Source organism: Mya arenaria, chromosome 14 (genome assembly GCF_026914265.1).
Source record: "Mya arenaria isolate MELC-2E11 chromosome 14, ASM2691426v1".
Lineage (NCBI taxonomy): Eukaryota > Metazoa > Mollusca > Bivalvia > Myida > Myidae > Mya > Mya arenaria.
Window position 1 is genome coordinate 26,022,970 of NC_069135.1, and position 11,908 is coordinate 26,034,877.

Below are 11,908 nucleotides of genomic sequence, written 5' to 3' on the forward strand. Positions count from 1 at the left end.
TTTATACCAATCTGTTGTCATCACTGCTAATCAAGCTTGGCGATAATGGTCAAATCGCCTTGATGATAAGAAGGACATATGCTAGTTATGTGCTTTAAACTGTTTTCCATATTTCGATATAACGCTCTTGCCTAGAAAAGTAACTGTATGGTTAAGCGTTTAAGGGTATACGTTTTGTATTGTTGTACGATACATCAGTCAAAATCGACGTTTGGCCATGGTTGGTGAAGTTTTCTATAAATATATTTCGTAAACATCAATCCCAGAACGAGGCTGCAAGTCTCACGTTGGCGCATATCGTCATTTAACCTGGAAAATACGAAATTCCCCAATCTTATTATCCCATGCTATTACGTTAGTTAATAATAGTGTACTACAATTCTTAAAGTTTATTTCGATATTCGAATATTCGATCGAAAAAATTACCAAATATTCGAATATCAATTTTGCCATTCGTTTGCATCCCTAGAAAATACACATCCTTTTTGGACGGTGCCCCTCAGGGCCCGTCCTAAGTAGGCACATCAGCCGAGCAAACTACAAGCCAAAGAACGCCAGTGCGCTCAGTAAATAGTTCTCATCATTGTTTTGAATACACAGCTGATTTAAAGTGGTTGTTACATAGCTTTTTTCTAAAATGTCTGGGCGAATAGTGAGAGAAGTGGGTCATGTATAATTTATTGACAATTGGTACTGAAATCAAAAATTTATATTGATAAATCATTTCGCCAATATTGACTACTACATGGAAATAGTTCCACTACATTACTACAAATTTTCATTCGGAACCTCTCGGCCATTTTACTGTATCGATAAAATTAAATCCGTAAATGTTTCGAACTGAATACTGAAGTACATTGTTGCTAAACATAATTAATTCAATACTTTGAACTATCGAAATATTTTAAAATATATATCATACTGTAGACTCTTTTAGTAGAATCATCAAAATATGATGTGTTAATGGCATGACCCAAAATGACCCGGTTTATCCAAGATGGCGGATGAATCAACACATGTCCGTGGAATTTCCGATGTCAAATCGGATTTAAGGCATCACACTCGAGTTTTACAATGGATTGTTAGTGCTAAAAAGGAGAATTAAAAATAATTAATTGAATAACATCATCACCTTGTGGTCAAATTGGCTGAATTTAACGCAATACAATTAATGACTGAAATGCATCTGGTGAAAGGTCACCCACCACTAAAAGTAAGTTGCAGTAAAACACGGAAATACAAACTAAGTGAAAATCCAAAAAACAATGACGTCGTTTTGCTTCGTGCCATTACTAGCATAAGTAGATGTTAATAATTGTTGCAAATATTGATGTGAAAAATAATGATAATATAAATAACTCGAAACAATTTGCCATCTGCGTCACAGTTGTCATCTTTCTGCATAGTTCAGTAGGGTATTTCAGATTTTCTTTAAAATTGTGATATTAATGCACCAGTCAATTGTGACCACGGCCACCCCAGGTCCGGGGATATACGGGGAATAGCCGGTGAAATGGGTCGTGTTGATGCTTTTCAGGTGGCCCCACATTGCCGGGTAAATGCGGTGGTTTTGTCTGTTTTAAATACAGCGGATAATTGGCCTTGCCTAGAGTCCCCGGGGTGCAGGGACTTTGTTGGGGATTTTACCAACTGTTCGTCTCCGCATGGTATGGAATTTAGCCGGTTTTGGCTGTACTGAAAGTCCAAATCCCTGCTATTCCCAAGATCGGGGGGGGGGGGGGGGGGGGGGGGGGGGGGGGGGGGGGGGGGGGGGGGGGGGGGGGGGGGGGGGGGTGGTTACAATTGACTGACCAGTGCATAATTTGGTTGCCTTTATGCCATGTTGATCTGATTCATACCATAGTAAAATATTTTCTTCAACTGTAACAACACTTCAATATTAAAGATTGCATTGCAAAACAGGTACATGAAAGTTTCACATAATTTATCTTGAGCCAATATCACAAAACAGGAACATGAAAGTTTCACATAATTTATCTTTAGCCAATATCATTGTTTAATCACACAAGTGTGTATAATTACACAAGTGTTTCATTCAACACTTAAATTCCGATCAGCTTCTGTCAACATAGCATTGCCATTTTGGACCTATCTGGCTGATGCGTGTCATCTTGAAGCTCAATATGCATCAAGTCGAAAATTATAGATGTGTTCACTATGTGATGTGCCATATCAAAAATGGTAAAAAATCATTCAATGTACAATTATTTGAACTAAATAAACTTAGTGCTTGAAATGTCATTCTTGGCTAGGAGAAAAAGTTGGATGTGGACATGAAGACTCGCCAAAACAAAACTTGTCCAAGACTCTGAAGTTGCTGTGTATTTGGACTAGTCAAGTATTAAACTTTTCAACAAGATAAAGTTACTATTAATGATCCTGGCATTAGGACACGGAGCTAGCCTGTCTGTATTATCTGGATGGTGCTAAGCCCCTGGTGAGCCTTAAATGCCTTGATTTGAAATCTGCCACTTATTATTCTCTATCATTTACTACACTTTTTTCAGGTAAGTGTAAATTACAGTATTTTCTTGTATGTTAAAATTAACAATGGTAAAAGATAATGCATAACTTAATTGTGCATGCTGGGGATATCAATATTGTATACATGCATATAGCTTTACGGATATTTACAGTGTTTAAATAGCTCAAAAGGGTCTTACTCAATGAAAAAAAAATAATCAAAATACTGGAATGTAGACAGGATTTTGACATTTTTTGGCAATTAATTAAATTCAAGGACGTAGCCAGGCTGTACTAAATGTGAGAGGCTATGGGATGGGGAATTCCTGTAACCGTAGGAGGTTAAGGGGGGCTGCTCCCCACAGAAAAAAATTTAAGTGATTTTTAAGGCTGTGTCAGATATCTAGCACAGAGGAACAATGCTTTCTATAGCTGATCTTCCCTTTAAGGTTTTATTATGATGTCAAAACATAACCCTCGACTTTGATGCCATGTTTGGCCATTTTTTCGTTTTTCAAATTGATGTTACGCATGTGCGTAAGTGTGTAACGCTGGCTACGCCCCTGAAATTGTTCTGTTGCAATTTTGGGCAAATCATTCTCATTGGTATGCCTATCAAGCATCAAACATGTATGTCTAAAAAAGATCAATAAAAACAAGCCATATTACTGAAATGTTCAAGGCCAACAGATCCCTTCAGAGAAAATCATGCATAACCCTTGTATATACATATACATGTATTCTTCCTCCAAACAGAGACCTGGTATGTTAATTTGCATATTTAATCCAGGACATCCACATACTATGAATGCACTTCCCCCTTTGGCAGAATGTTACATTAACCTTATTCGTTATTTCAATTTATTTCTGAAGACAGCATGAACTTTTATAGAAAAGGAGTTATTTAGTCTGACAGCCTGTGATTTTTTTTCAATCAGAAGGAAATTTTGCAATTTTAACATGGCCATGTTTTGACATGCTTGCACAGTGTGTGAATTGTGATCAAAATTGTGCTTGGTTTATTTTGTGCTAATGCCTATATCTTGGACTTGACATATTTCTTAGTTACCACATGGCTTGTTCCAAAGGGTAAAGCATTTGGAAATGTCAGTTCAAACCTGATAAATATGAAATTCTTTTCCTTAATTCAATTTTGATATTTTCAAAACACCCTCTTTTTTAAAAACTTGTTTTAATAGATGTTTATGGATAAGAAGACTCTTAATTTGAACATCAACTTGTTTAGACTAAGAAATAATGAGCCCTTAAAGCTGCACTCCTACAGATTGACTATTTTAACAGCTTCTTTTATTTTTTGTTTTGGAAAGAGCAAATTATTGCGTAAATATATATGTGCAAACCAATAATAAGATATCTGACAAAATATCAGATCTTAGATTTTCATATATATGTTCAAAAATCGATGCTTAATGGCTTAAACTGATACTAACGGTTAAAGAAAAAATGCATAAAACATCGATTTTTGAACTTTAGTATAAGAATCTATGATCTGATTTTTTGTCAGCAGTCTTATATTACTGGTTTCCATGGATTTTCGCAAAAAAATGGCTCGTTCGAAGACAAAAAATAAAGAAGTTGTCAATACTTTCAATCTGTGTGAGTGCAGCTTTAACAACAAAAATAGAATAAACCTACAATTAAGCAAATGAAATTTCAGATAGGCATAAATGAAGTGCTATCCTTAATCATTAACAATTTCATTCTTCAAGTTTGGTTTTTCCTCAGCCTACTGTCACTCACCTGATGCACAATCCCTGCATAAGATTTTACGTCGACAATGAATTAGACAATGAGGTTGTTTTCTAAGTCAATTGAATGACCTAAAGTAACTAGCTTAATGATTAAGAAGGGCTCATTATCATCGATCACTCCACCCATTCTGAATAATGTTTATTCATAAAGATTTTTTTTTTCGTGTTTTTTTTATTTACTTTTATACTTTATATCCAGTTAAATACAGCCATCACACATTTGTTCTCTCCTAAATACACATGGGTATATCAATATAACATTGGTCTATTTCAATTGGTCAAAAAAATATAACAACTCCAATATTTATGAAACACCGCTGTTGGTCAAGGACAGGTCACGCGGTGACACCACATTTTTCCATTTTCCAAATTTAAATTACACCAAAATGGCTTCTTTATTCGGATTTGATGAATATTTCAATGAATAAATAAAACATTTAAACAGGGTAAGAGGTTGTCAACGTTATACTTACATTACGGGGTTAGTAGGTGACATAGTATTGGAAATATGGGGGGCAAGAATCCATATTTAGGTTCGAGCTTCACTCCACCGCAATATGGTTTCCTTTACATTGAATATCCCATATCGCGGGCTACCTACTGACCATGGAACTTATAGTATCCTTCCACATGTTTTTAAACAAATTCATAGACAAGAATGTTTTTTTCAAATGACAATTTGTCATTTTGTATTCATTGTGATGAAAAAATGTCAAATGAAATTTCCAATCAATTCTTAAGAGGAAAATGTGATATTTATCTTATCTCCTGATAAAAACTTTCAATCACGTTGGGTACTGAATGGGGTACTATATTGGTTTAAATAGGAAATGACGTCATGAACACATAGTTATCTATGACTTCATCTTTAAATACCGGTGACCATTATGATGTCACAATTAAAAAAAGTTTAGTTTTTTGTTTTTATTCCTTTCTGCTGTACTTGATATCACCTTTATATGTATTCTTCTTACAAACAGTGTGAGAATGATCGCATGATTTTTTGGTTTGAAATTTTTACTAATACAAATTTTTGCAATGCATGCTTGTAGTGCAGAGAATAGCATTGCTTTAATGGTACATGTTAATTAATGGTACTAATTAATCAAGAAAGATAACTCTAGTTTGCATTTAATGCAAATAATGACCCTTTCAAAAATTTAAGTGTCCCGACAGAATACCGGACTTCGAAGTTCAGGTGTCCCTCCTGAAAATTTGGTGTCCTCGGGATCCCGGGACCCTGTTAGTGTCGAACACTGCTTTATTATTCGACTTAAAAATTCTGGTTAAGGTTTTGCTTTATTATTTGACATATAAATTCAAATACATCATGTATTGCATTGAAACTTTATACACAGGGTCCCAACTATTCAACCTTCTTTAATAATCAGGAAAGATAACTCTTTTATATTTTATCATTTTTGCCCCTTTATTATGCAACTTAGAAATACTGGTTAAAGTTTCAAGCATTGGACTTAAAATTTTCCATGTAACCACATTCATGTTAATATCTCAACAAATACATAATGTATTGCATTGAAATTTAATCTAATTTTACAGTGATCCATGTTTCGCCAAAACTTTTTAATCCTTACACTGAACAGCGGCGTAATAGTCGAGCACGCAGTCTCTGTGAAAGCTCTTGTTTACTAAAGAAGTAAAACAGGTAACTTGTTTTTGCTGTTTTTACTTAAAGAATATTTTGATAAAAAGATACTAAGACTCGTCATCATATAATTGACTGTATTATACAACTCGTCAAGGAAATATGTTAGTATGATCGACAAAGGCTAAGTTATTTACACATTTCCTGAAGTTGTTGAATATGTTTTTTAAAGCTTCATCAATGAAAACTTGACATTTGTACTGTTTTGAAAACAAACATATATTTATATATGTCGTTCTCGGATGACCCTGACTGGGACCTTTTTGACCTAATTATTTTTTAGAGCTATATCATTTTGGACAGTTTTGAAAACAATATTTAATGTTGTCTTTTGATGACCTAGATTATGGCCTTTTGACACACATTAAAATTTGAAGCTTCAGCCATGAAATTAAGACCTTTGATTCGAAATCAAAAATCAAAATTGTGCTTTGATAACGTTGTCCTTTCGACATACTTTCCTATTTTTAAGCTACTTCAATGAAAGTTTTTAGTACAGTTTTCAAAACAAAAAGCAATGTTGTGCTTTGATGACATAGAATATGATTTTTGACATACATTCTATTTTTGAAGCAACAGCAAAGAAATTTAGACCATGTGTATAACTTTTAAAACAAATATCAATATTATTGTACTTGGATAACCTTTATAATTACCGTTTGACCATCTTTTCTATTCTAAGGTACTGCAACGAAAGTTCAGTAAGTTTTGCAAAACAATTATCAATGTTGTCCTCAGATCTTCTTTACTGTGACCTTTTGACCCTCTTTCATAAAATGTACTGCTTTAAGAATAATTATACATGTTGTGTTTGGCTAACCATGATTGTGACATTTCCACTTACTTTTTTTATTTTTGTGGCCTCTGCAATAAAATGTTGCTATGTTTGGAAAACAATTCATCATTGTTGTTCTCGTGTTACTTTAAAGGGACTGTTCACCAGATTGGCACCATTTTTTTTTCCTGTAACGCAACTCAGGACAATTATTTAATAGAATGTGTTATGCTTTGAATCATAATTATAGAGAAAGGACCAAAATGTAAAAAAATAGCAGTCCAGCGTTGTATCCACTGTGCTACAAAGGCTTACTCCAAACCGGTGGTATATTTAAGCTATATACCTTCGTAGACATACTCAGTAATATGTTTAATGGAAAAATACAAAATCACTGCTTAGCTAAAATAAATTGTAAACTATGTGGTACTTCAGTTAGTAAGATTCAATGCATTCTACACATTAATACCAAGTTTATGTCAGTTTTCGACAATTGTTTTTCTTGCAAATTGATCATCTTGTGCACAGTTGCTTCAGCTAAGGCCTACGTTTCTAATTTTGAGTACAACATTGAACTTTGGACCATGTATACTGTTTTAAAAAACATATGTTAATGTTATGGTTCAGTTATCTTGATTGTGTCCTTTTGGCGTATTTGTTATGCAACTGGAATGAAATTTTGACTATGAAGTAGTTCTGCAAACAAACATTAACGATGATATTGCCAGGTGACATTTTCATCAACTTTTCAAAGCTACAGCATTAAGATGAATAATTATGTTTGGAAAATAAATATCAAGCTCAGATATTTGGTTTGAAGCATTGTCTAATTGTCCTCACCTAAAAGTGTTCAAATTATGCTTCTTTATTCAAGATTAGGTTCCGATGATTTTCTGTGTTTATAAGAGGAAGGACTTAGTTCTGCAGACCGAACAATGTCACCGTCCATCAGCACTTTCAGTGCTTTGATTCACTATCAACTGCCTCCATTTAATATTTATGTGGCATGTTTAACGCAGCTCTTCTCATATATCGATCCATTTCACCAATGCTTACTAGACGCGGGTCTCTTAAAGTTTATTCATACTCAGTATAATTAATCAGGAAGAATTTAACAAACACAGTGGCGTATCATTGATTTGACGTTTTAGAGGTTGCAATTTATTTGTGCGACTTGGTTTATGTGCCTCTTCCGTCAGTCCGTCCGCAGCCATTACTACATAACTAAGCGACATAAGTTAGCGAATCTTGTGTGAAGTGTGTATAACAACAGTGCGGTTGTGTACGCGCACGATTCTTTTAGATCGGGTCAGCTTATACAAAAGCTTTACGTAAAGGTCACCTTTAATAAGATCAAGTAAAACACTTTACATTTGTCTTGGTATAACATGTATTTATCTCCTTTAAAAGAGCTAAAGAGGAAAATATTTTTAGGAAAATCACGAGTAATGTGGCCAGATGAAATTAGACACATATCTATTACGCACAAACTTTTGGAGATAGGGTCCTGGCGTGTGTTATCCGTTATCGACAGGAATATTGTTAAAGGCATACTAGCAAATCCAGCCTTGACGATTAGAGTCCATATCTGATGTGTAGCTTGACAACATGAGTCTGTTGGTCACATAAATGCCGTGAGCGTTCGAGCAGATTTAGTGACACGTTGTCCCAAACACGTCATTTTGAAATACTGTCCAAGACCAGTTACAATATTCGACTAAAGCCACAGGAAGAAAAATACACCCCATTGTTTTGCAGCCATGCCTTTGATGTATCAAATGGCATGTAAACCTTTCCAGAAGGTTACCTCAGGAACATTCCCGTAAAATTTGGGACACGAAGCCATCCGTTTCGGTTTTAATTGAAATTATTTAAAATATAATCACGCGAACCATATGACGTAAATTTTAATGATTAGTATAAGCTGTGACCTTGACCATTGACTATATGACCTCAAAATCAAGTCCCCTACTGGTCAGGCCCAGCCTTCATGTCAAATTTGATGACCATAGGGCAAGGAATTGTCGAGTTATCACACAGATAAGTTTGGTCCACTGTGACCTTGATCTCTGACCCGATGACACTTAAAATCAATAGGAGTCAGCTACTGTCAGGCCCAGCCGCCATGTCAGGTTTGATGACCATAGGTCCAGCCATTGTTAAGTTATCACTCGGACAAGCTTCGACAACATTTTCGCGTTAAAAGACACTGTGGACTTGAACTTTGAACTAATGACCTTTTAAAATCAATAGGGGTCATTTTCTGGTCATACCCAATCTTCGTGTCAAGTTTTATGACCATAGGTCCAGGAATTGTCGAATTATCGCTCGGACAAGCTTTGGTCTACCGACGGACGGACGTAGACCAACCGTCTTGTGCAAAGCAATATACACCCTCTTCTTTGAAGAAGCCATATTTGAACTAATCTTGAGAAAGGAAACAATAACCGTAAGTTATGCCATTGGCAATACAATATCTGTATAATTATTCAATGATTATGATTAGAGAGACTGAAAGCCCCCTTACGCAGTAGTCGGAGGCTTTTCGCGAGTACCTTAAGAGGTATTGTACGCGGTGTGCAGAAGATCACACTTTGCAATCGTGTCGAGTGTAAAACAGATCGACACAGGAAAAAAGTAAACTTCAGCCTCTAGAAACGTAAAATGAAAAACAGCAAAATTAAATTGATATTGAAGCGTAAATGGATTATTTAAGAGAGTTTAAATTCATAACAACGCGGAAATTAATGAACTCATCGATAAGCCCTTCTGAAAATTTCCCTATGCATATTGATTCATGCTTTATTTCAGAATTGGGCTTTTTAAGCAAGCTGTCCCTATGCGCATTGTTAACCATGGCGGAAGAATAAGCACACGCATCATATGGCAATTGTGACACCACATTATTTAGTCCTATTAGCATGATATGGCAATTGTGACACCACATTATTTAGTCCTATTAAAATTAGGTGCAAAGTAACAAAGCAAGATCTAATAATAAAATGCACAGTATGCATACAATTATCATAATTCTATGTTCCCCAACATTTTCCTCAGCAATAGTGTCTAATCCATTATAAACAGACTGAGTCATTCAGTATGTGTTCAACACAGCTTTGAGTCGGGGGTGAAAGCCAGATTGTACCAAACGACAATAAAATTAAGGTTTTGGTACCTTCTTGCATTAACTCAACGATTTAAGTTGAACCTTTCTAGCTATAAAAATGTTATGTACCTTGGTATTCTATCTTGAATAGATTTATGTGTCACAGTAATGCACGGGCTCAATAAAAGATTAATAAATGCACTTATTGAGCACGTACTGGTTTGCAATATTGCCAGTATGGGAGCTTTTGTAATCCCCCGACGAGTTACCATTGTCTGTCATATTTCAACTTGGCAAACAATAAATTCTATAAAGGCGCACAAAATTGGTTGACACCAAACATTTTTATTTTTATTTTAATGCATTAAAAGATTTAGGCAAATAACAAAGTGCTGCATCACAACGCAAAAAAAATAAACGTTATAAGCGTTTGTTATATTATTAAAGGCGCACACGAAAGATTCATGCCCAAAAATATATTTACAACGTATTTTCTCATAGAATGTGTTGATAAAATCATAAATGTCCAGATTTCAAAGAAAACTAATTCTAGACAAGAAAATTTACTTGAGTTATCGTCATAAAACATTAAGCTATACTCTTGCTATAGATTATTTTTTCTTATGAATCTTGACCAAAGGTTTTGATAAACATATTCTATTAGATATACCATTTTTAATAAATTCATGTTATCTGGTAAACTGATTTAAGATTGAGATTTGAGGTAAGTATTTTGTGATATTTTGGCCAGTTTTTTTATCATTAAAACAACATAAGCCTTTATAAATGCTTTTTTTTAATAAATAGCTACGCGACCCTATATTATCAAGTGAAAAACGCGCCAAAATTGTTTCTCACATGTTTTAATTTGTACACAACTCATATGCCTTTTTGTTTTAATCATTTAAAGTCAAATAAGTAAAACATGACTATTCATTAGAACTTACGCGATTTTTTATCAACCTCTATTGTGCGTCCTTAAGTGAAATCCCCTAGCTTCTGAGTTTCCTTTAACGAAGGAATAACATTAACATAGTTTAACGTTTAACGAATTCGCGTCATTATATTATGCCCATTAAAATCAAAGTTTTAAAAAGTATAAGATATGCCCTCGAAGAAGAGGGGACAACGTAAATTTTGCCAAATTTTGACAATTTAGTGGCTAAAAGGTTTAGCTTATAATGTAATAATGATGTTGGTCGAACCTATTTGAGATGTTATGCCAATAAAATTGTACCCAAGATAGGTATCAAATGTATAGAGCGCGAACAATAGTGTGACAACATGGACGACGAGGCAGACGTCGACGAGGCCGAACAATATGACCCTTATATGTATGCAATGCTACACAAGTGATCAAAAAATGACGACGGGATGCGTTTTACTTTTTCAGCAAAATATTATCTAGAAGCAAGTACAAGGCATTTTGCGTTCATTTGGACTCAGAGTTTTAATATCGTCGACATTTTTTTTAAATTGTTTAAATTGAATATCGTAATTTCGTTTATATAAACAAACTTGAAACGTCAGATACTTATCTATACATACACACTTACTTAATTGACTTTCGTGCCAGATACTCATTTATACGCATGCATTCATGCAATTGACAAAGGTCCAGTTATTTGTTTGTACCGACACATTCATTTCAAAATCAATGGTGCCAGATACTTATTTGCACAGACGCATTAATTCAATTTACAATGAAGCAAAGTGCTCAATTGACACTGTCGTTCGGTGAAATGAATCATTTCCTATATTTTATTCGATGGTGTATCAATATATATCACTTTAGGCGTAACAGGTTTATGAACCTTTTTCGCGTTTCGCCAAATTTAACGCTTAAAATTGATCTTACCTAACAAAATTTATATTATAATCAACAATTTTATTTAAAAGTCTCAACATTCGTTAAGACGAGAAATAACATAACAAGTTTGGCAAAAACAAAAATAGTGAGCTAAGCTTGAGCCTTAGAGGCTTGGTCGATAAATTGGGGGCAGATGAGTTTTTCAGGCTTAGACCCTTTATCTTAAGAGTGCTTAAATTAGCACGAATTTGCAGACGGGGGACGACGGGTATTCTATAAACAATATGGCTCAAAT